We start from the raw sequence: 21,996 nt of genomic DNA, 5'->3' as shown, positions 1-21,996 counted from the left end.
CCTACTGTGAATCTGGGCGAATGGCTGCAGGCTCCCACACACTGCCCTGAACGCCAGAACTCGAAAGACGTCAGTCTGTTCTGCGACAGAGTTAATATAGAGTCCAGGTCCCGTGACCCATCGTGTTGCTCTCTGGGAGATGTAGTCTTCTTCTGTAAGTTGCAGATTCAGTAAAATTATCCATGCTTTATATGATGTTATGATGTGGAATACTGATAGCAAAATTACAACATTATTAAACCATGACAATCTGACCCACAGCAGCTCCTGCCCCATAGACCTGATTCACATGCGCCCCACAGAAGCTCCTGCCCAATAGATCTGACCGACATATGGCCCACAGCAACTCCTGCCCCATAGATCTGACCCACATCTGCCCCAAAGCATCTGCTGCCCCATAGATCTTTCCCACATCAGCCCCACAGCAGATCCTGCCCCATAGATCTGACCCACATATGTCGCAAAGCAGCACCTGCCCCATAGATCTGACCCACATCTGTCGCACAGCAGCTCCTGCCCCATAGATCTAACCCACATCAACCCCACAGTAGCTCCTGCCCCATAGATCTGACACACATCATATGTAAAGCAGCTGCTGCCCAATAGATATGACCGACAGCAGCTTCAGCCCCAAGGATCTGACCCACATCAGCCCCACAGCAGCTCCTGCCCCATAGATCTGACCAACATATGCCCCACAGCAGCTCCTGCCCCATAGATCTGACCCACATCTGTCGCACAGCAGCTCCTGCCCCATAGATCAGACCCACATCAGCCCCACAGAAGCTCCTGCCCCATAGATCTTTCCCACATCAGCCCCACAGCAGATCCTGCCCCATAGATCTGACCCACATATGTCGCACAGCAGCACCTGCCTCATAGATTTGAGCCACATATGTCGCACAGCAGCACCTGCCCCATAGATCTGACCCACATCTGTCACACAGCAGCTCCTGCCCCATAGATCTGACACACATCATATTTACAGCAGCTGCTGCCCAATAGATATGACTCACAGCAGCTCCTGCCAAATAGATCTGACCAACATCAGCCCCACAGCAGATCCTGCCTCATAGATCTGACCCATATGTTCCCAAGAGCAGCTCTGCCCCATTGATTTGACCCACATCAGCCCCACAGTAGCTCCTGCCCCATAGATCTGACACACATCTGCCCCAAAGCATCTCCTGCCCCATAGAACTTTCCACATCAGCCCCACAGCAGATCCTGCCCCATAGATCTGACCCACATATGTCGCAAAGCAGCACCTGCCCCATAGATCTGACCCACATCTGTCGCACAGCAGCTCCTGCCCCATAGATCTAACCCACATCAACACCACAGCAGCTCCTGCCCCATAGATCTGACCCACATCAGCCACACAGCAGCTCCTGACTCATAAATCTGACCCACAGTAGCTCCTGCCCCATAGATCTGACCCCCATCAGCCCCACAACAGCTCCTGCCCCATAGATCTAACCCACATCAGCCCCACAGCAGCTCCTGCCCCATAGATCTGACCCAAATCAGCCCCGCAGCAGCTCCTGCCCCATAGATCTGACACAAATCAGCCCCACAGCAGCTCCTACCCCATAGATCTGATGTACATCATCTCCACTGCAGCTCCTGCCCCATAGATCTGACCCAAACCTGCCCCACAGCAGATCCTGCCAAATAGATCTTAACCACAGCAGCTCCTGCCCCATAGATCTGACCCACATCAGCCCCACAGCAGCTCCTACACCATAGATCTGACCCACATCTGCCCCACAGCACCTCCTGCCCCATAGATCTGACCCACATCAGACCCACAGCAGATGCTGACCCATAGATCTGACCCACATCAGCCCCGCAGCAGCTCCTGCCACATAGATCAGACCAACATCAGCCCCACAGCAGCTCCTGCCCCATAGATCTGACACACATCTGTCGCACAGCAGCTCCTGCCCCATAGATGAGACCAACATCAGCCCCACAGTAGCTCCTGCCCCATAGATCTGACCCCCAACAGCCCCACAGTAGCTCCTGCCCCATAGATCTGACCCCCATCCGCCCCACAACAGCTCCTGCCCCATAGATCTGACCCAAATCTGCCCCACAGCAGATCCTGCCAAATAGATCTTAACCACAGCAGCTCCTGCCTTATAGATCTGACCCACATCAGCCCCACAGCAGCTCCTGCCCCATAGTTCTGACACACATCATATGTAAAGCAGCTGCTGCCCAATAGATATGACCCACAACAGCTCCTGCCCCATAGATCTAACCCACAGCAGCCCCACAGCAGCTCCTGCCCCATAGATCTGACGTACATCATCTCCACTGCAGCTCCTGCCCCATAGATCTGACCCAAATCTGCCCCACAGCAGATCCTGCCAAATAGATCTTAACCACAGCAGCTCCTGCCCCATAGATTTGACCCACATATGTCGCACAGCAGCACCTGCCCCATAGATCTGACCCACATCTGTCGCACAGCAGCTCCTGCCCCATAGATCTAACCCACATCAACCCCACAGCAGATCCTGCCCCATAGATCTGACACACATCATATGTAAAGCAGCTGCTGCCCAATAGATATGACCCACAGCAGCTTCAGCCCCAAAGATCTGACCCCCATCAGCCCCACTGCAGCTTTTTCCCCATAGATCAGACACACATCATATGTAAAGCAGCTGCTGCTCAATAGATATGACCCACAACAGCTCCTGCCCCATAGATCTGACACACATCATATGTAAAGCACCTGCTGCCCAATAGATATGACCCACAACAGCTCCTGCCCCATAGATCTAACCCACAGCAGCCCCACAGCAGCTCCTGCCCCATAGATCTGACGTAAATCATCTCCACTGCAGATCCTGCCCCATAGATCTGACCCAAATCTGCCCCACAGCAGATCCTGCCAAATAGATCTTAACCACAGCAGCTCCTGCCCCATTGATCTGACCCAAATCAGCCCCACAGCAGCTCCTACACCATAGATCTGACCCACATCTGCCACACACCATCTCCTACCCCATAGATCTTACCCACTTCTGCCCCACAGCAGCTCCTGCCCCATAGCTCTGACCCACATCTGCACCACAGCAGCAACTCCCCATAGATCTAACACCCATCAGCCTCACAGCAGCTCCTGCCCCATAGATATGCCCTACATCTGCCCCACAGCAGCTCCTGCACCATAGATCTGACCCACATCTGCAACACAGCAGCTCCTGCTCCATAAATCTGACCAACATCAGGCCCACATCTGTTCCTGCCCCATGGATCTGACCCACAGCAGCTCCTGCCCCATAGATCTGACCCACATCTGCACCACAGCAGCTCCTGCCCTATAGATCTGACCCACATCAGACCCACAGCAGCTGCTGACCCATAGATCTTACCCACATCTGCCCCACAGCAGCTCCTGCCCCATAGACCTGACCCACATGTTCCCCACAGCAGCTCCTGCCCCATAGATCTGACCCACAGCATCTCCTGCCCCATAGATCTGACCCACATCAGCCCCACAGCAGCTCCTGCCCCATAGATCTGACCCACATCAGACCCACAGCATCTCCTGCCCCATAGATCTGACCCAAATCAGCCCCGCAGCAGCTCCTGGCCCATAGATCTGACCCACATGTGCCCCACAGCAGCTCCAAACTCATAGATCTGACCCACATCAGTCCAACAGCAGATTTTACACCATAGATATGTTACTCATCTGCCCCACAGCTACTCCTGCCCCACAGATCTGACCTACATCATCCCCTCTGCAGCTTCTGCCCCATAGGTCTGACCCACATGTGCCCCACAGCAGCTCCTGCCATATAGATCTGACCAACATATGCCCCACAGCAGCTCCTGCCCCATAGATCTGACCCACATCAGCCACACAGCAGCTCCTGACTCATAAATCTGACCCACAGCAGCTCCTGCCCCATAGATCTGACCCAAATCTGACCCACAGCAGCTCCTGCCCCATAGATCTGACCCACATTTTCCCCAAAGCAGCACCTAACCCATAGATCTGACCCACATGTGCCCCACAGCTGCTCCTGCCCCATAGATCTGAACCACAGCAGTTCCTAACCCATAGATCAGACCCAAATCTTCCCTACATCAGCTCCTGCCCATAGATCTGACCCACATCAGCCGCACAGCAGCTCCTACCCCATAGATCAGACAAACATCAGCCCCACAGTAGCTCCATGTTTGGACCGTGCCGGCGCACTCGAGCCTCCGCGGCTCAGATAGCCGGACGCCGCCGAGGAACGTCCGAGCCGAGCGGAGCCGGCCGGGAGAGGCTGGACCATGCCGGCGCACCCGAGCCTCCGTGGCTGAGACCCCCCGGACGCCGCCGCGGAACGTCCGAGCCGAGCCGAGCTTGCCGAGAGCGGTTGGACCGTGCCGGCGCACTCGAGCCGCCGCGGCTCAGATCGCCCGACTCCGCCCAGGAGCGTCCGAGCCGAGCGGAACCCGCCGGGAGCGGTTGGACCGTGCCGGCGCACTCGAGCCGCCGCAGCTCAGATCGCCAGACGCCGACGAGGAAAGTCCGTGCCGAGCGGAGCCCGCAGGGAGGGGCTGTGCAGTGCCGGCGCACTCGAGCCGCCGCGGCTGAGACCCCCCGGACACCACCGAGGAACGTCCGAACCGAACGGAGCCCGCCGGGAGAGGCTGGACCGTGCCGGCACACACGAGCCTCCGCGCTGGCCAGCGGTCGCTGCACGTCCGGCTCGAGTTGGTCGGCACGGTCTACCCAGCTCCGAGCGGATCGAAGCTCATGCGGCGGCGGCCAGGGGTCGCTGAGCGGCGGCCGGCTCACGTCGGCACGGTCTACCCTGCTCCGCCGCGGACGCTAGAGGTCGCTGACGGACGGGCTGGCAGACGTGCAGCGACACCTAGCGACCGCCGCTGATCCCTCGCGCACGCACGGAGCAGGGTAGACCGTGCCGACCTAGTCGAGCCGCATAGGCAGCGACCTCTAGCAGCCGCCGCCGAGCACCATGTCCCGCTCGGAGCCGGGTAGACCGTGCCGACCTAGTCGAGACGCATGGGAAGCGACGCCTAGCCGCCGACGCAGTGCCCCCCCCCCCCTCCCCTCACCCTCCGGAGACGCTCGGAGCCAGGTAGACAGTGCCAGCGCAGAGGAGCCGCCACGAGAGCGACACTTGGCCACTTCCGCGGAACGTCCGAGCCGAGCGGAGCCCGCCGGGAGAGGCTGGACCGTGCCGGCGCACTCGAGCCGCGATGGCCAGGGGTCGAGCTGTGTTGACCCTGCCGGAGCACCGGAAGCGCCACAGAGATGCCACTCGGCCGCAGCCGCGGAACAACCAGGGTGCACGTATGAGCCAGCCGCTGTTCGCCGGGTTGGGGCGCTCCCGGGCTTCTCGGTTCGGCCTTGCTTGAAGCTGGCCGTCCCGCCACCACCACCGCGGTTTTGCCCTTTTGTCTGCGTGTTTGTTTGTTCGTCCGTTCGTTCGTACTTTGGTCCGTTCGATTGTTTGTCCGTGCCCCCACGCGCCCTCTCGGTTTTATTATTTTCCGTTTGTTTGTTTGTTTGTTTGTTTGTTTGTTTTTCTCGTGGGTTCTTCTTTACTTTCCCCTTTTTTAGATTTTGAAAAAGCCGCCCCGCACCCCCCGCCTCCCCGGCTCTGCAGGAAGAGCGTGGGCGCGTGCGCGGTCCCCGCCCACCAAGGTCCGTTCGGGCCGGATATCCGGACTGCGGGCAGGCCGCGTGGCGAGGGATGGCGAAAGAGCGGCGGGAAGACGGCAGCGGCGAGAGGTGGGCCGGCGGGAGGCGGCCGCGTCCCCCGCGGGGTTCGCGCCTAGCCTCTCTCCCAGCCGGCAGATGAGGTGGAACGGTACGTGGGATTTTCGGCGGGAGAAGGAGGTGGTGGCGGTGGTGGCGGTGGTGGCAGAGGGGCTCGGGGTTGGAGAGGCGTTTTGGCGGGCTCCGGTCGCCGAGTCGAGCCGCCATTGGGCCGAGCCGTCAGGAGCACCCCGGCGGAAAAAGGAAAGAAAAGAAAAAAACCAAACGGGCCAATCGGGTCCAAACAAATAACCGAGCGAGTGACCGACCAAACAAAAAAAAAACAAAAACAAAAACAAAGACAAACAAACAAATAAAAAAACACGGTCGCGGGCCGGTCGGACGAGATGCGTCCGGGAGAGGGCGGGTTGTGGGCGAGGGCCGGGGTAGGGGCAGGCGGAGGCGGGCCGCCGTCGGGTACGGGTCGGGTTCCCGCTCGTGCGGTGTGGACTGGGGGGGGGGGAAGGTGGAAGACGGACGCGGGGCCGGGAAGATCAGGCGCCGGCAGCCAGGTCTACCCGCATACCCGCAACCCCGCCGCGGACCCCCGGCCACGCAAGCGACCCCCTTCTTCGTGACAGAGGAAGTGCCGGTCCAGGCCGGGCCGGGCCTACTCACGCGCGGGCGACGAGGAGAAAGAGAAGAGAATGGAAGGGAAGGGAAGGGCAGGGAAGGGAAGGGCAGGGAAGGGAAGGGAAGGGAAGGGAAGGGAAGGGAAGGGAAGGGAAGGGAAGGGAAGGGAAGGGAAGGGAAGGGAAGGCAGAAGTCAAAGAAAAGTAGAAGAGAAGAAGGTGTGAAAAAGTACAGATAGATCGTAAAATGTCGCGGTAAAATAAAATAAAATAAAATAAAAGTAATAAAAAGATGGGGGTGGGTCAAGGGCGGAAGCGGTCGGGTCGGGTCGGGTCAGGTCGGGTCGGGTCGGGTCGGGTCGGGGGGCGGCTGGCTGTTCGTCGTACGCTTATCGCTTGACACAGCTGCGTGACGCGCGGCTACGGCCGACACGTCTACCCGCGGCACGGACGGGAAACTGCACCCGCCGATCGAGCGGGTGGATGGTCGCCCAGGTCTACCCCGCGCCGCCACGAAGCGGGAAGGTGGATGCATGGATGGATGGATGGATGGGGAAAAACCGGGCGAAAGGTGGCCTGGCACGCGCCCACGCACGACCAGCCGCACACCCCCTTTTCCACGCGCCGGCGCACGGAACCCCCCAAACGGAGGACGGAAGCAACGCAGCGAGCGCCGGGTCTCCCAGCGGGTGCTGGGAGGTTGCACCAGGTAAAAGACCAAGAGGTATTAATTGTCACCAGAGTGGTTCACAGACGGCAGTACCGCACCAATAGGGACTCATTGCTCCCCATTCACAAGCTAATTCGCCAATTAGAGAATCAGGGAGTGATTAGCAAAACTCACTCGCCTTTTAACAGCCCCATTTGGCCAGTGTGTAAAACCAGTGGGGAATGGAGGCTGACGGTGGATTACCATGGCCTGAATGAAGTCACACCTCCATTAAGTGCTGCTGTACCAGACATGCTAGAACTCCAGTATGAACTGGAGTCAAAAGAAGCTAGGTGGTATGCCACCATTGACATTGCTAATGCCTTCTTTTCCATCCCATTGGCTGCAAAATGTAGGCCACAGTTTGCTTTTACCTGGAGAGGTATTCAGTACACCTGGAACCGTTTACCTCAAGGGTGGAAGCACAGCCCAACAATTTGCCATGGATTGATCCAAGCTGTTTTGGAACAGGGTGATGCTCCTGAGCACTTGCAGTATAATGATGATATTGTAGTGTGGGGCCATACAGCAGCAGAGGTTTTCAAGAAAGGGAAACAGATAATCCAAATTCTTTTGAAAGCTGGTTTTGCCATTAAGCGCAGCAAGGTGAAGGGGCCTGCCCAGGAAATCCAGTTCTTAGGTATAAAATGGCAAGATGGACGTCGTCACATCCCAGCAGATGTGATTGACAAAATCACTGCTATGTCTCCGCCCACCGACAAGACAGAGACCCAATCTTTTCTGGGAGTAGTGGGCTTTTGGAGAATGCATGTCCCAAACTACAGCCACATAGTGAGCCCCCTCTATCAGGTAACACAGAAGAAGAATAATTTCTCATGGGGTCCTGAGCAGCAGCAGGCTTTTGAGCAGATAAAACAAGAAATAGCCCGTGGCGTGGCCTTGGGGCCAGTACGGACGGGGCAGGATGTGAGGATCTGAGGCCGACCGCTAGGATTTTGGAGTCAAGCATATAAAGGGTCTGAGGAGCGCTACACTCCGACTAAGAAGGAGATCTTAGCCGTGTATGAGGGGGTTCGGGCTGCTTCTGAAGTAGTTGGGACAGAGGTTCAGCTTCTTCTAGCACCTCGCTTGCCAGTAATAAATTGGATGTTTAAAGGACAGGTTCCCTCCACCCATCATGCTACTGATGCCACTTGGAGTAAGTGGATTTCATTAATTACACAACGAGCTTGAATGGGAAAACTCAGCCGTCCTGGAATTCTAGAAGTGATCATGGACTGGCCTGAGAGTAAAAAAATTGAAACACCACCTACAGAAGAGGTATCACGTGCTAAAGAGGCACCACCATACAATGAGCTACCAGAAAACGAAAAGTAATTTGCCCCATTCACAGACGGATCATGTCGTATTGTAGGGAAGCATCGCAGATGGAAAGCTGCTGTATGGAGCCCCACACGACAAGTTGCAGAGGCCACTGAAGGTAAAGGAGAATCAAGTCAAATTTGCAGAGGTAAAGGCTGTTCAGCTGGCTTTAGATGTGGCTGAACGGGAGAGGTGGCCAATGCTTCATATCTTTATACTGATTCATGGATGGTGGCAAATGCCTTATGGGGGTGGCTGCAACAGTGGAACCATCCTCTGCTACCAAATCTGTCACGGTTTGAACGAAAAATCCACCTGCGTCCGTGACAAGGGCCGTGGGCCCCTGAAGGGCCCTCAGCCGAAAAGAAAAAGTTAATTAAGAAAACAGCGGCAACGATGTAAGGAGGCACACTTATTTACTAAATACTATATCGAAATACAGGATAACACAATAGAATACAATATAATTGAAAATTGAGCTAATGAATCAAGCAAAATAGGAGAGAGAATGAGTCCCGTAACCGAGAGGCCTACTGTGAATCTGGGCGAACGGCTGAAGGCTCCCACACACTGCCCTGAACGCCAGAACTCGAAAGACGTCAGTCTGTTCTGCGACAGAGTTAATATAGAGTCCAGGTCCCGTGACCCATCGTGTTGCTCTCTGGGAGATGTAGTCTTCTTCTGTAAGTTGCAGATTCAGTAAAATTATCCATGCTTTATATGATGTTATGATGTGGAATACTGATAGCAAAATTACAACATTATTAAACCATGACAATCTGACCCACAGCAGCTCCTGCCCCATAGACCTGATTCACATGCGCCCCACAGCAGCTCCTGCCCAATAGATCGGACCGACATATGGCCCACAGTATCTCCTGCCCCATAGTTCTGACCAACATCAGCCCCACAGCAGATCCTGCCCCATAGATCTGACCCACATCTGTCGCACAGCAGCACCTGCCCCATAGATCAGACCAACATCAGCCCCACAGTAGCTCCTGCCCCATAGATCTGACCCCCATCAGCCCCACAACAGCTCCTGCCCCATAGATCTAACCCACATCAGCCCCACAGCAGCTCCTGCCCCATAGATCTGACACACATCATATGTAAAGCAGCTGCTGCCCAATAGATATGACCCACAGCAGCTCCTGCCCTATAGATCTGACCCACATCAGCCCCACAGCAGCTCCAGCCCCATAGATCTGACCCACATGTTCCCAAGAGCAGCTCTGCCCCATTGATTTGACCCACATCAGCCCCACAGTAGCTCCTGCCCCATTGATCTGACCCCCATCAGCCCCACTGCAGCTCCTGCCCCATAGATCTGACACACATCATACGTAAAGCAGCTGCTGCCCAATAGATATGACCCACAACAGCTCCTGCCCCATAGATCTAACCCACAGCAGCCCCACAGAAGCTCCTGCCCCATAGATCTGACCCACATTTGCCACACAGCAGCTCCTGCCCCATAGATCTGACCCAAATCTGCCCCACAGCAGATCCTGCCAAATAGATCTTAACCACAGCAGCTCCTGCCCCATAGATCTGACCCACATCAGCCCCACAGCAGCTCCTGCCCCATAGCTCTGACCCACATCTGCACCACAGCACCTCCTCCCCATAGATCTAACAACCATCAGCCCCACAGCAGGTCCTGCCCCATAGATCTGACCCCCATCAGCCCCACTGCAGATCCTGCCCCATAGATCTGACACACATCATATGTAAAGCAGCTGCTGCCCAATAGATATGACCCACAGCAGCTTCAGCCCCAAGGATCTGACCCACATCAGCCCCACAGCAGCTCCTGCCGCATAGATCAGACCCACATCAGCCCCACAGCAGCTCCTGCCCCATAGATCTTTCCCACATCAGCCCCACAGTAGCTCCTGCCCCACACATCTGACCCCCATCTGCCCCACTGCAGCTCCTGCCCCATAGATCTGACACACATCATATATAAAGCAGCTGCTGCCCAATAGATATGACCCACAGCAGCTTCAGCCCCAAGGATCTGACCCACATCAGCCCCACAGCAGCTCCTGCCCCATAGATCTGACCCACATATGCCCCACAGCAGCTCCTGCCCCATAGATCTGACCCACATCTGTCGCACAGCAGCTCCTGCCCCATAGATCAGACCCACATCAGCCCCACAGCAGCTCCTGCCCCATAGATCAGACCAACATCAGCCCCACAGCAGCTCCTACACCATAGATATGACCCACATCTGCCACACACCATCTCCTACCCCATAGATCTGACACACATCATATGTAAAGCAGCTGCTGCCCAATAGATATGACCCACAGCAGCTACAGCCCCAAGGATCTGACCCACATCAGCCCCACAGCAGCTCCTGCCCCATAGATCAGACCAACATCAGCCCCACAGTAGCTCCTGCCCCATAGATCTGACCCACATCTGCCCCAAAGCATCTCCTGCCCCATAGATCTTTCCCACATCAGCCCCACAGCAGATCCTGCCCCATAGATCTGACACACATATGTCGCACAGCAGCACCTGCCCCGTAGATCTGACCCCCATCAGCCCCACAACAGCTCCTGCCCCATAGATCTGACACACATCATATGTAAAGCAGCTGCTGCCCAATAGATATGACCCACAGCAGCTTCAGCCCCAAGGACCTGACCCACATCAGCCCCACAGCAGCTCCTGCACCATAGATCTGACCCACATCAGCCCCACAGCAGCTCCTGCCCCATAGATCTGACCCACATGTTCCCAAGAGCAGCTCGGCCCCATTGATTTGACCCACAGCAGCCCCACAGCAGCTCCTGCCCCATAGATCAGACCAACATCAGCCCCACAGCAGCTCCTGCCCCATAGATCTGACCCACATCAGCCCCACAGCAGCTCCTGCCCCATAGATCAGACCAACATCAGCCCCACAGCAGCTCCTGCCCCATAGATCTGACCCACATCAGCCCCACAGCAGCTCCTGCCCCATAGATCTGACACAAATCAGCCCCGCAGCAGCTCCTGCCCCATAGATCAGACCAACATCAGCCCCACAGCAGCTCCTGCCCCATAGATCTGACCCACAGCAGCCCCACAGCAGCTCCTGCCCCATAGATCTGACGTACATCATCTCCACTGCAGCTCCTGCCCCATAGATCTGACCCAAATCTGTCGCACAGCAGATCCTGCCAAATAGATCTTAACCACAGCAGCTCCTGCCCCATAGATCCAACCCACATCAGCCCCACAGTATCTCCTGCCCCATAGATCTGACACACATCATATGTAAAGCAGCTGCTGCCCAATAGATATGACCCACAGCAGCTTCAGCCCCAAGGATCTGACCCACATCAGCCCCACAGCAACTCCTGCCTTATAGATCTGACCCACATCTGCCCCAAACCATCTCCTGCCCCATAGATCTTTCCCACATCAGCCCCACAGCAGATCCTGCCCCATAGATCTGACCCCCATCAGCCCCACAACAGCTCCTGCCCCATAGATCTAACTCACATCAGCCCCACAGCAGCTCCTGCCCCATAGATCTGACCCAAATCTGACCCACAGCAGCTCCTGCCCCATAGATCTGACCTACATCTGCCACACAGCAGCTCCTGCCCCATAGATCTTACCCACTTCTGCCCCACAGCAGCTCCTGCCCCATAGCTCTGACCCACATGTGCCCCACAGCAGCTGCTGAACCATAGATCTGACCCAAATCAGCCCCGCAGCAGCTCCTGGCCCATAGATCTGACCCACATGTGCCCCACAGCAGCTCCAAACTCATAGATCTGACCCACATCAGTCCAACAGCAGATTTTGCACCATAGATATGTCCCTCATCTGCCCCACAGCAACTCCTGCCCCATAGATCTGACCTACATCATCCCCTCTGCAGCTTCTGCCCCATAGGTCTGACCCACATGTGCCCCACAGTAGCTCCTGCCCCATAGATCTGACCCACATATGCCCCACAACAGCTCCTGCCCCATAGATCTAACCCACACCAGCCCCACAGCAGCTCCTGCCCCATAGATCTGACACACATCATATGTAAAGCAGCTGCTGCCCAATAGATATGACCCACAGCAGCTTCAGCCCCAAGGATCTGACCCACATCAGCCCCACAGCAACTCCTGCTCCATAGATCTGACCCACATCTGCCCCAAAGCATCTCCTGCCCCATAGATCTTTCCCACATCAGCCCCACAGCAGATCCTGCCCCATAGATCTGACCCACATATGTCGCACAGCAGCACCTGCCCCATAGATCTGACCCACATCTGTCGCACAGCAGCTCCTGCCCCATAGATCAGACCACCATCAGCCACACAGCAGCTCCTGCCCCATAAATAAGCACTACATCTGCCCCACAGCAGCTCCTGCCCCATAGCTCTGACCCACATCTGCACCACAGCAGCTCCTCCCCATAGATCTAACACCCATCAGCCTCACAGCAGCTCCTGCCCCATAGATAAGCCCTACATCTGCCCCACAGCAGCTCCTGCCCCATAGATCTGACCCACATTTGCCCCACAGCAGATCCTGCCCCATAGATCTGACCCAAATCTGCCCCACAGCAGATCCTGCCAAATAGATCTTAACCACAGCAGCTCAAGCCCCATAGATCTGACCCACATCAGCCCCACAGCAGCTCCTACACCATAGATCTGACCCACATCTGCCACACACCATCTCCTACCCCATAGATCTTACCCACTTCTGCCCCTCAGCAGCTCCTGCCCCATAGCTCTGACCCACATCTGCACCACAGCAGCTCCTCCCCATAGATCTAACACCCATCAGCCTCACAGCAGCTCCTGCCCCATAGATATGCCCTACATCTGCCCCACAGCAGCTCCTGCACCATAGATCTGACCCACATCTGCAACACAGCAGCTCCTGCTCCATAAATCTGACCAACATCAGGCCCACATCTGTAACTGCCCAATAGATCTGACCCACAGCAGCTCCTGCCCCATAGATCTGACCCACATCAGCCCCACAGCAGCTCCTGCCCCATAGATCTGACCCACATATGTCGCACAGCAGCACCTGCCCCATAGATCTGACCCACATCTGTCGCACAGCAGCTCCTGCCCCATAGATCAGACCAACATCAGCCCCACAGTAGCTCCTGCCCCATAGACCTGAACCCCATCTGCCCCACAGTAGCTCCTTCCCCATAGATTTGACCCAAATCAGCCCCGCAGCAGCTCCTGCCCCATAGATCAGACCAACATCAGCCCCACAGTATCTCCTGCCCCATAGATCTGACACACATCATATGTAAAGCAGCTGCTGCCCAATAGATATGACCCACAGCAGCTTCAGCCCCAAGGATCTGACCCACATCAGCCCCACAGCAACTCCTGCCCATAGATCTGACCCACATCAGCCGCACAGCAGCTCCTACCCCATAGATATCACCCACATCAGCCCCACAGCTGCTCCACGGCACGGTTTCCCCGGCTCGGTGCGGCTCGCGAGCTTTGCGGCGCCGGCTATGCGTTTTTGCCTGCGGAGACGCCACGGGAGCGACATTTGACTGATTCCGAGGGACGTCCGAGCCAAGCGGTGCCCGCCGGGAGCGGTTGGACCGTGCCGGCGCACTTGAGCGGGGTCCGTTCGAGCCGGAAATCCGGACTGCGGGCAGGCCGCGTAGCGAGGGATGGCGAAAGAGCGGCGGGAAGCCGCAACCGAAAAAATCCACAGCCCGGCGCTCAACCGCGCTCGCCTGCGCCCGCTCGTTGCCGCCTCTGGAGACGAGCACGCGCTCGCTCCTGCAGACGAAAACGGAAGGCGTAAGAAAAAACGGCTTCGGAAAAGAACGGCGCCGACTACCGGCAGCGGCGCTGAGGGTAAGCGGCGCTCTACGTCGACGTAGCGGTAGGTAAGAAACTACAGCGACCCCCCAGCAAGCTCCGAAGCTTTAGCGCCCCCCCATCTCACAGGGCTGCAAAGCCTAGCCGAAAGCGGGTAGACCTGGCAGCTACACGCAAGAGGCACGGGCAGCGACCCCTAGCCGCCGCCGCCGAGCACCACGGTCCGCTCGGAGCCGGGTAGACCGTGCCGACCTAGTCTAGCCGCATAGGCAGAGACCTCTAGCAGCCGCCGCGGAGCACCACGGACCGCTCGGAGCCGGGTAGACCGTGCCGACCTAGTCGAGACGCATAGGCAGCGACCTCTAGCAGCCGCCGCCGAGCACCACGGCCCGCTCGGAGCCGGGTAGACCGTGCCGACCTAGGCGAGCTGCATAGGCAGCGACCTCTAGCAGCCGCCGCCGAGCACCACGGCCCGCTCGGAGCCGGGTAGACCGTGCCGACCTAGTCAAGCCGCATAGGCAGCGACCTCTAGCACCCGCCGCCGAGCACCCCGGCCCGCTAGGAGCCGGGTAGACCGTGCCGACCTAGTCGAGCCGCATAGGCAGCGACCTCTAGCAGCCGCCGCCGAGCACCACGGCCTGCCCTGAGCCAGTTAGACCGTGCCGACCTAGTCGAGCCGCATAGGCAGCGACCTCTAGCAGCCGCCGCCGAGCAGCTCCTGCCCCATAGATCTGACACACATCATATGTAAAGCAGCTGCTGCCCAATAGATATGACCCATAGCAGCTTCAGCCCCAAGGATCTGACCCACATCAGACCCACAGCAACTCCTGCCCCATAGATCTGACTAAAATCTCCCCCAAAGCATCTCCTGCCCCTTAGATCTGACCCACATCAGCCCCACAGCAGCTCCTGCCCCATAGATCTGACCCACATCTGCCACACAGCAGCTCCTGCCCCATTGCTCTGACCCACATCTGCACCACAGCAGCTCCTCCCCATAGATCTAACACCCATCAGCCTCACAGCAGCTCCTGCCCCATACATAAGCCCTACATCTGCCCCACAGCAGCTCCTGCACCATAGATCTGACCCACATCTGTAACACAGCAGCTCCTGCTCCATAAATCTGACCAACATCAGGCCCACATCTGTTCCTGCCCCATAGATCTGACCAACAGCAGCTCCTGCCCCATAGATCTGACCCACATCTGTCGCACAGCAGCTCCTGCCCCATAGATCTGACCCAAATCAGCCCCGCAGCAGCTCCTGGCCCATAGATCTGACCCACATGTGCCCCACAGCAGCTCCAAACTCATAGATCTGACCCACATCAGTCCAACAGCATATTTTGCAACATAGATATGTCCCTCATCTGCCCCACAGCAACTCCTGCCCCATAGATCTGACCCACATCATCCTTTCTGCAGATTCTGCCCCATAGGTCTGACCCACATGTGCGCCACAGCAGCTGCTGACCCATAGATCTGACCCAAATCAGCCCCGCAGCAGCACCTGCCCCATAGGTCTGACCCACATGTGCCCCACAGCAGCTCCTGCCATATAGATCTGACCCACATATGCCCCACAGCAGCTCCTGCCCCATAGATCTGACCCACATCAGCCACCCAGCAGCTCCTGACTCATAAATCTGACCCACAGCAGCTCCTGCCCCATAGATCTGACCCAAATCTGACCCACAGCAGCTCCTGCCCCATAGATCTGACCCACATTTTCCCCAAAGCAGCACCTAACCCATAGATCTGACCCACATGTGCCCCACAGCTGCTCCTGCCCCATAGATCTGAACCACAGCAGTTCCTAACCCATAGATCAGACCCAAATCTTCCCTACATCAGCTCCTGCCCATAGATCTGACCCACATCAGCCGCACAGCAGCTCCTACCCCATAGATCTCACCCACATCAGCCCCACAGCTGCTCCACGGCACGGTTTCCCCGGCTCGGTGCGGCTCGCGAGCTTTGCGGCGCCGGCTATGCGTTTTTGCCTGCGGAGACGCCACGGGAGCGACATTTGGCTGATTCCGAGGAACGTCCGAGCCGAGCGGTGCCCGCCGGGAGCGGTTGGACCATGCCGGCGCACTTGAGCGGGGTCCGTTCGAGCCGGAAATCCGGACTGCGTGCAGGCCGCGTAGCGAGGGATGGCGAAAGAGCGGCGGGAAGCCGCAACCGAAAAAATCCACAGCCCGGCGCTCAACCGCGCTCGCCTGCGCCCGCTCGTTGCCGCCTCTGGAGACGAGCACGCGCTCGCTCCTGCAGACGAAAACGGAAGGCGTAAGAAAAAACTGCTTCGGAAAAGAACGGCGCCGACTACCGGCAGCGGCGCCGAGGGTAAGCGGCGCTCTACGTCGACGTAGCGGTAGGTAAGAAACTACAGCGACCCCCCAGCAAGCTCCGGAGCTTTAGCGCCCCCCCATCTCACAAAGCGGCAAAGCCTAGCCGAAAGCGGGTAGACCTGGCAGCTACACGCAAGAGGCACGGGCAGCGACCCCTAGCCGCCGCCACCGAGCACCACGGCCCGCTCGGAGCCGGGTAGACCGTGCCGACCTAGTCTAGCCGCATAGGCAGAGACCTCTAGCAGCCGCCGCGGAGCAACACGGCCCGCTCGGAGCCGGGTAGACCGTGCCGACCTAGTCGAGCTGCATAGGCAGCGACCTCTAGCAGCCGCCGCCGAGCACCACGGCCCGCTCGGAGCCGGGTAGACCGTGCCGACCTAGTCAAGCCGCATAGGCAGCGACCTCTAGCAGCCGCCGCCGAGCAGCACGGCACGCCCTGAGCCGGGTAGACCGTGCCGACCTAGTCGAGCCGCATAGGCAGCGACCTCTAGCAGCCGCCGCCGAGCACCACGGCCCGCTCGGAGCCGGGTAGACTGTGCCGACCTAGTCGAGCCGCATAGGCAGCGACCTCTAGCAGCCGCCGCCGAGCACCACGGCCTGCCCTGAGCCGGGCAGACCGTGCTGACCTAGTCGAGCCGCATAGACAGAGACCTCTAGCAGCCGCCGCGGAGCACCACGGCCCGCTCGGAGCCGGGTAGACTGTGCCGTCCTAGTCGAGCCGCATAGGCAGCGACCTCTAGCAGCCGCCGCCGAGCACCACGGCCTGCCCTGAGCCGGGTAGACCGTGCCGACCTAGTCGAGCCGCATAGGCAGCGACCTCTAGCAGCCGCCGCCGAGCAGCACTGCACGCCCTGAGCCGGGTAGACCGTGCCGACCTAGGCGAGCCGCATAGGCAGCAACCTCTAGCAGCCGCCGCCGAGCACCACGGCCCGCTCGGAGCCGGGTAGACCGTGCCGACCTAGTCGAGCCGCATAGGCAGAGACCTCTAGCAGCAGCCGCCGAGCAGCTCCTGCCCCATAGATCTGACACACATCATATGTAAAGCAGCTGCTGCCCAATAGATATGACCCACAGCAGCTTCAGCCCCAAGGATCTGACCCACATCAGACCCACACCAACTCCTGCCCCATAGATCTGACTAAAATCTGCCCCAAAGCATATCCTGCCCCATAGATCTGACCCACATCAGCCCCACAGCAGCTCCTACACCATAGATCTGACCCACATCTGCCCCACAGCAGCTCCTGCCCCATAGCTCTGACCCACATCTGCACCACAGCAGCTCCTCCCCATAGATCTAACACCCATCAGCCTCACAGCAGCTCCTGCCCCATAGATATGCCCTACATCTGCCCCACAGCAGCTCCTGCACCATAGATCTGACCCACATCTGCAACACAGCAGCTCCTGCTCCATAAATCTGACCAACATCAGGCCCACATCTGTTCCTGCCATATAGATATTACCCACATCAGCCCCACAGCAGCTCCTGCCCCATAGATCTGACCCACATCAGACCCACAGCAGCTGCTGACGCATAGATCTGACCCACATCTGCCCAACAGCAGCTCCTGCCCCATAGACCTGACCCACATGTTCCCCACAGCAGCTCCTGCCCTATAGATCTGACCCACAGCATCTCCAGCCCCATAGATCTAACCCACATCAGCCCCACAGCAGTACCTGCCCCATAGATCTGACACTCATCATATGTAAAGCAGCTGCTGCCCAATAGATATGACCCACATCAGCTTCAGCCCCAAGGATCTGACCCAAATCAGCCCCACAGCAGCTCCTGCCCCATAGATCTGACCCACATCTGTCGCACAGCAGCTCCTGCCCCATAGATCTGACCCACATCTGTCGCACAGCAGCTCCTGCCCTATAGATCTGACCCACATCAGCCCCACAGCAGCTCCTGCCCCATAGATCTGACTCACATGTTCCCAAGAGCAGCTCCTGCCCCATAGGTCTGACCCACATGTGCCCCACAGCAGCTACTGCCATATAGATCTGACCCACATATGCCCCACAGCAGCTCCTGCTCCATAGATCTGACCCACATCAGCCCCACAGCAACTCCTGCCCCATAGATCTGACCCACATCTGCAACACAGCATCTCCTGCCCCATAGATCTAACCCACATCAGCCCCACAGCAGATCCTGCCCCATAGATCTGACCCACATATGTCGCACAGCAGCTCCTGCCCCATAGATCTGACCCACATCTGTCGCACAGCAACTCCTGCCCCATAGATGAGACCAACATCAGCGCAACAGTAGCTCCTGCCCCATAGATCTGACCCCCAACAGCCCCACAGTAGCTCCTGCCCCATAGATCTGACCCTTATCAGCCCCACAACAGCTCCTGCCCCATAGATCTGACCCACATCAGCCCCACAGCAGCTCCTGCCCCATAGATCTGACACACATCATATGTAAAGCAGCTGCTGCCCAATAGATATGACCCACAGCAGCTTCAGCCCCAAGGATCTGACCCACATCAGCCCCACAGCAGCTCCTGCCCCATAGATCTGACCCACATGTTCCCAAGAGCAGCTCCTGCCCCATAGGTCTGACCAACATGTGCCCCACAGCAGCTCCTGCCATATAGATCTGACCCACATAAGCCCCACAGCAGCTCCTGCTCCATATATCTGACCCACATCAACCCCACAGCAGCTCCTGCCCCATAGATCTGACTCAAATCTGCCCCACAGCAGATCCTGCCAAATAGATCTTAACCACAGCCGCTCCTGCCCCATAGATCTGACCCACATCAGCCCCACAGCAGCTCCTACACCATAGATCTGACCCACTTCTGCCCCACAGCAGCTCCTGCCCCATAGCTCTGACCCACATCTGCACCACAGCAGCTCCTCCCCATAGATCTAACACCCATCAGCCTCACAGCAGCTCCTGCCCCATAGATAAGCCCTACATCTGCCCCACAGCAGCTCCTGCACCATAGATCTGACCCACATCTGCAACACAGCAGCTCCTGCTCCATAAATCTGACCAACATCAGGCCCACATCTGTTCCTGCCCCATAGATGAGACCAACATCAGCCCCACAACAGCTCCTGCCCCATTGATCTAACCCACATCAGCCCCACAGCAGCTCCTGCCCCATAGATCTGACACACATCATATGTAAAGCAGCTGCTGCCCAATAGATATGACCCACAGCAGCTTCAGCCCCAAGGATCTGACCCACATCAGCCCCACAGCAGCTCCTGCCCCATAGATCTGACCCACATCTGTCGCACAGCAGCTCCTGCCCTATAGATCTGACCCACATCAGCCCCACAGCAGCTCCTGCCACATAGATCTGACCCACATGTTCCCAAGAGCAGCTCTGCCCCATTGATTTGACCCACATCAGCCCAACAGTAGCTCCTGCCCCATAGATCTGACCCCCATCGGCCCCACTGCAGCTCCGGCCCCATAGCTCTGACCCACATCAGCCCCACAGCAGCTCCTCCCAATAGATCTAACACCCATCAGCCTCACAGCAGCTCCTGCCCCATAGATAAGCCCTACATCTGCCCCACAGCAGCTCCTGCACCATAGATCTGACCCACATCTGCAACACAGCAGCTCCTGCTCCATAAATCTGACCAACATCAGGCCCACATCTGTTCCTGCCCCATAGATATTACCCACATCAGCCCCACAGGAGCTCCTGCCCCATAGATCTGACCCACATCAGACCCACAGCAGCTGCTGACGCATAGATCTGACCCACATCTGCCCAACAGCAGCTCCTGCCCCATAGACCTGACCCACATGTTCCCCACAGCAGCTCCTGCCCCATAGATCTGACCCACAGCATCTCCTGCCCCATAGATCTGACCCCCATCAGCCCCACAGCAGCTCCTGCCCCATAGATCTGACCCACATCAGCCCCGCAGCAGCACCTGCCCCATAGAGCAGACCAACATCAGCCCCACAGTAGCTCCTTCCCCATAGATCTGACCCCATCAGCCCCACAACAGCTCCTGCCACATAGATCTAACGCACATCAGCCCCACAGCAGCTCCTGCCCCATAGATCTGACCCACATCTGCCCCAAAGCATCTCCTGCCCCATAGATCTTTCCCACATCAGCCCCACAGCAGATCCTGCCCCATAGATCTGACCCACATATGTCGCACAGCAGTACCTGCCCAATAGATCTGACCCCCATCAGCCCCACAGTAGCTCCTGCCCCATAGATCTGACCCCCATCAGCCCCACAGTAGCTCCTGCCCCATAGATCTGACTCCCATCAGCCCCACAGTAGCTCCTGCCCCATAGATCTGACCCACATCAGCCCCACAACAGCTCCTGCCCCATAGATCTGACCCACATCAGCCCCACAGCAGCTCCTGCCCCATAGATCTGACCCACATCAGCCCCACAGCAGCTCCTGCCCCATAGATCTGACACACATCATATGTAAAGCAGCTGCTGCCCAATAGATATGACCCACAGCAGCTTCAGCCCCAAGGATCTGATTCACTTCAGCCCCACAGCAGCTCCTGCCCCATAGATCTGACCCACATCTGTCGCACAGCAGCTCCTGCCCCATAGATCTGACCCACATCTGTCGCACAGCAGCTCCTGCCCTATAGATCTGACCCACATCAGCCCCACAGCAGCTCCTGCCCCAAAGATCTGACTCACATGTTCCCAAGAGCAGCTCCTGCCCCATAGGTCTGACCCACATGTGCCCCACAGCAGCTACTGCCATATAGATCTGACCCACATATGCCCCACAGCAGCTCCTGCTCCATAGATCTGACCCACATCAGCCCCACAGCAACTCCTGCCCCATAGATCTGACCCACATCTGCAACACAGCATCTCCTGCCCCATAGATCTAACCCACATCAGCCCCACAGCAGATCCTGCCCCATAGATCTGACCCACATATGTCGCACAGCAGCTCCTGCCCCATAGATCTGACCCACATCTGTCGCACAGCAGCTCCTGCCCCATAGATGAGACCAACATCAGCGCAACAGTAGCTCCTGCCCCATAGATCTGACCCCCAACAGCCCCACAGTAGCTCCTGCCCCATAGATCTGACCCTTATAAGCCCCACAACAGCTCCTGCCCCATAGATCTGACCCACATCAGCCCCACAGCAGCTCCTGCCCCATAGATCTGACACACATCATATGTAAAGTTCTGCTGCCCAATAGATATGACCCACAGCAGCTTCAGCCCCAAGGATCTGACCCACATCAGCCCCACAGCAGCTCCTGCCCCATAGATCTGACCCACATGTTCCCAAGAGCAGCTCCTGCCCCATAGGTCTGACCCACATGTGCCCCACAGCAGCTCCTGCCATATAGATCTGACCCACATAAGCCCCACAGCAGCTCCTGCTCCATATATCTGACCCACATCAGCCCCACAGCAGCTCCTGCCC

The sequence above is a fragment of the Coturnix japonica genome, chromosome 21, assembly GCF_054131305.1.
Source record: "Coturnix japonica strain WE chromosome 21, WE-NBRP24, whole genome shotgun sequence".
In the NCBI taxonomy this organism is placed as follows: Eukaryota; Metazoa; Chordata; class Aves; order Galliformes; family Phasianidae; genus Coturnix; species Coturnix japonica.
This window is presented reverse-complemented; position numbering follows the sequence as displayed.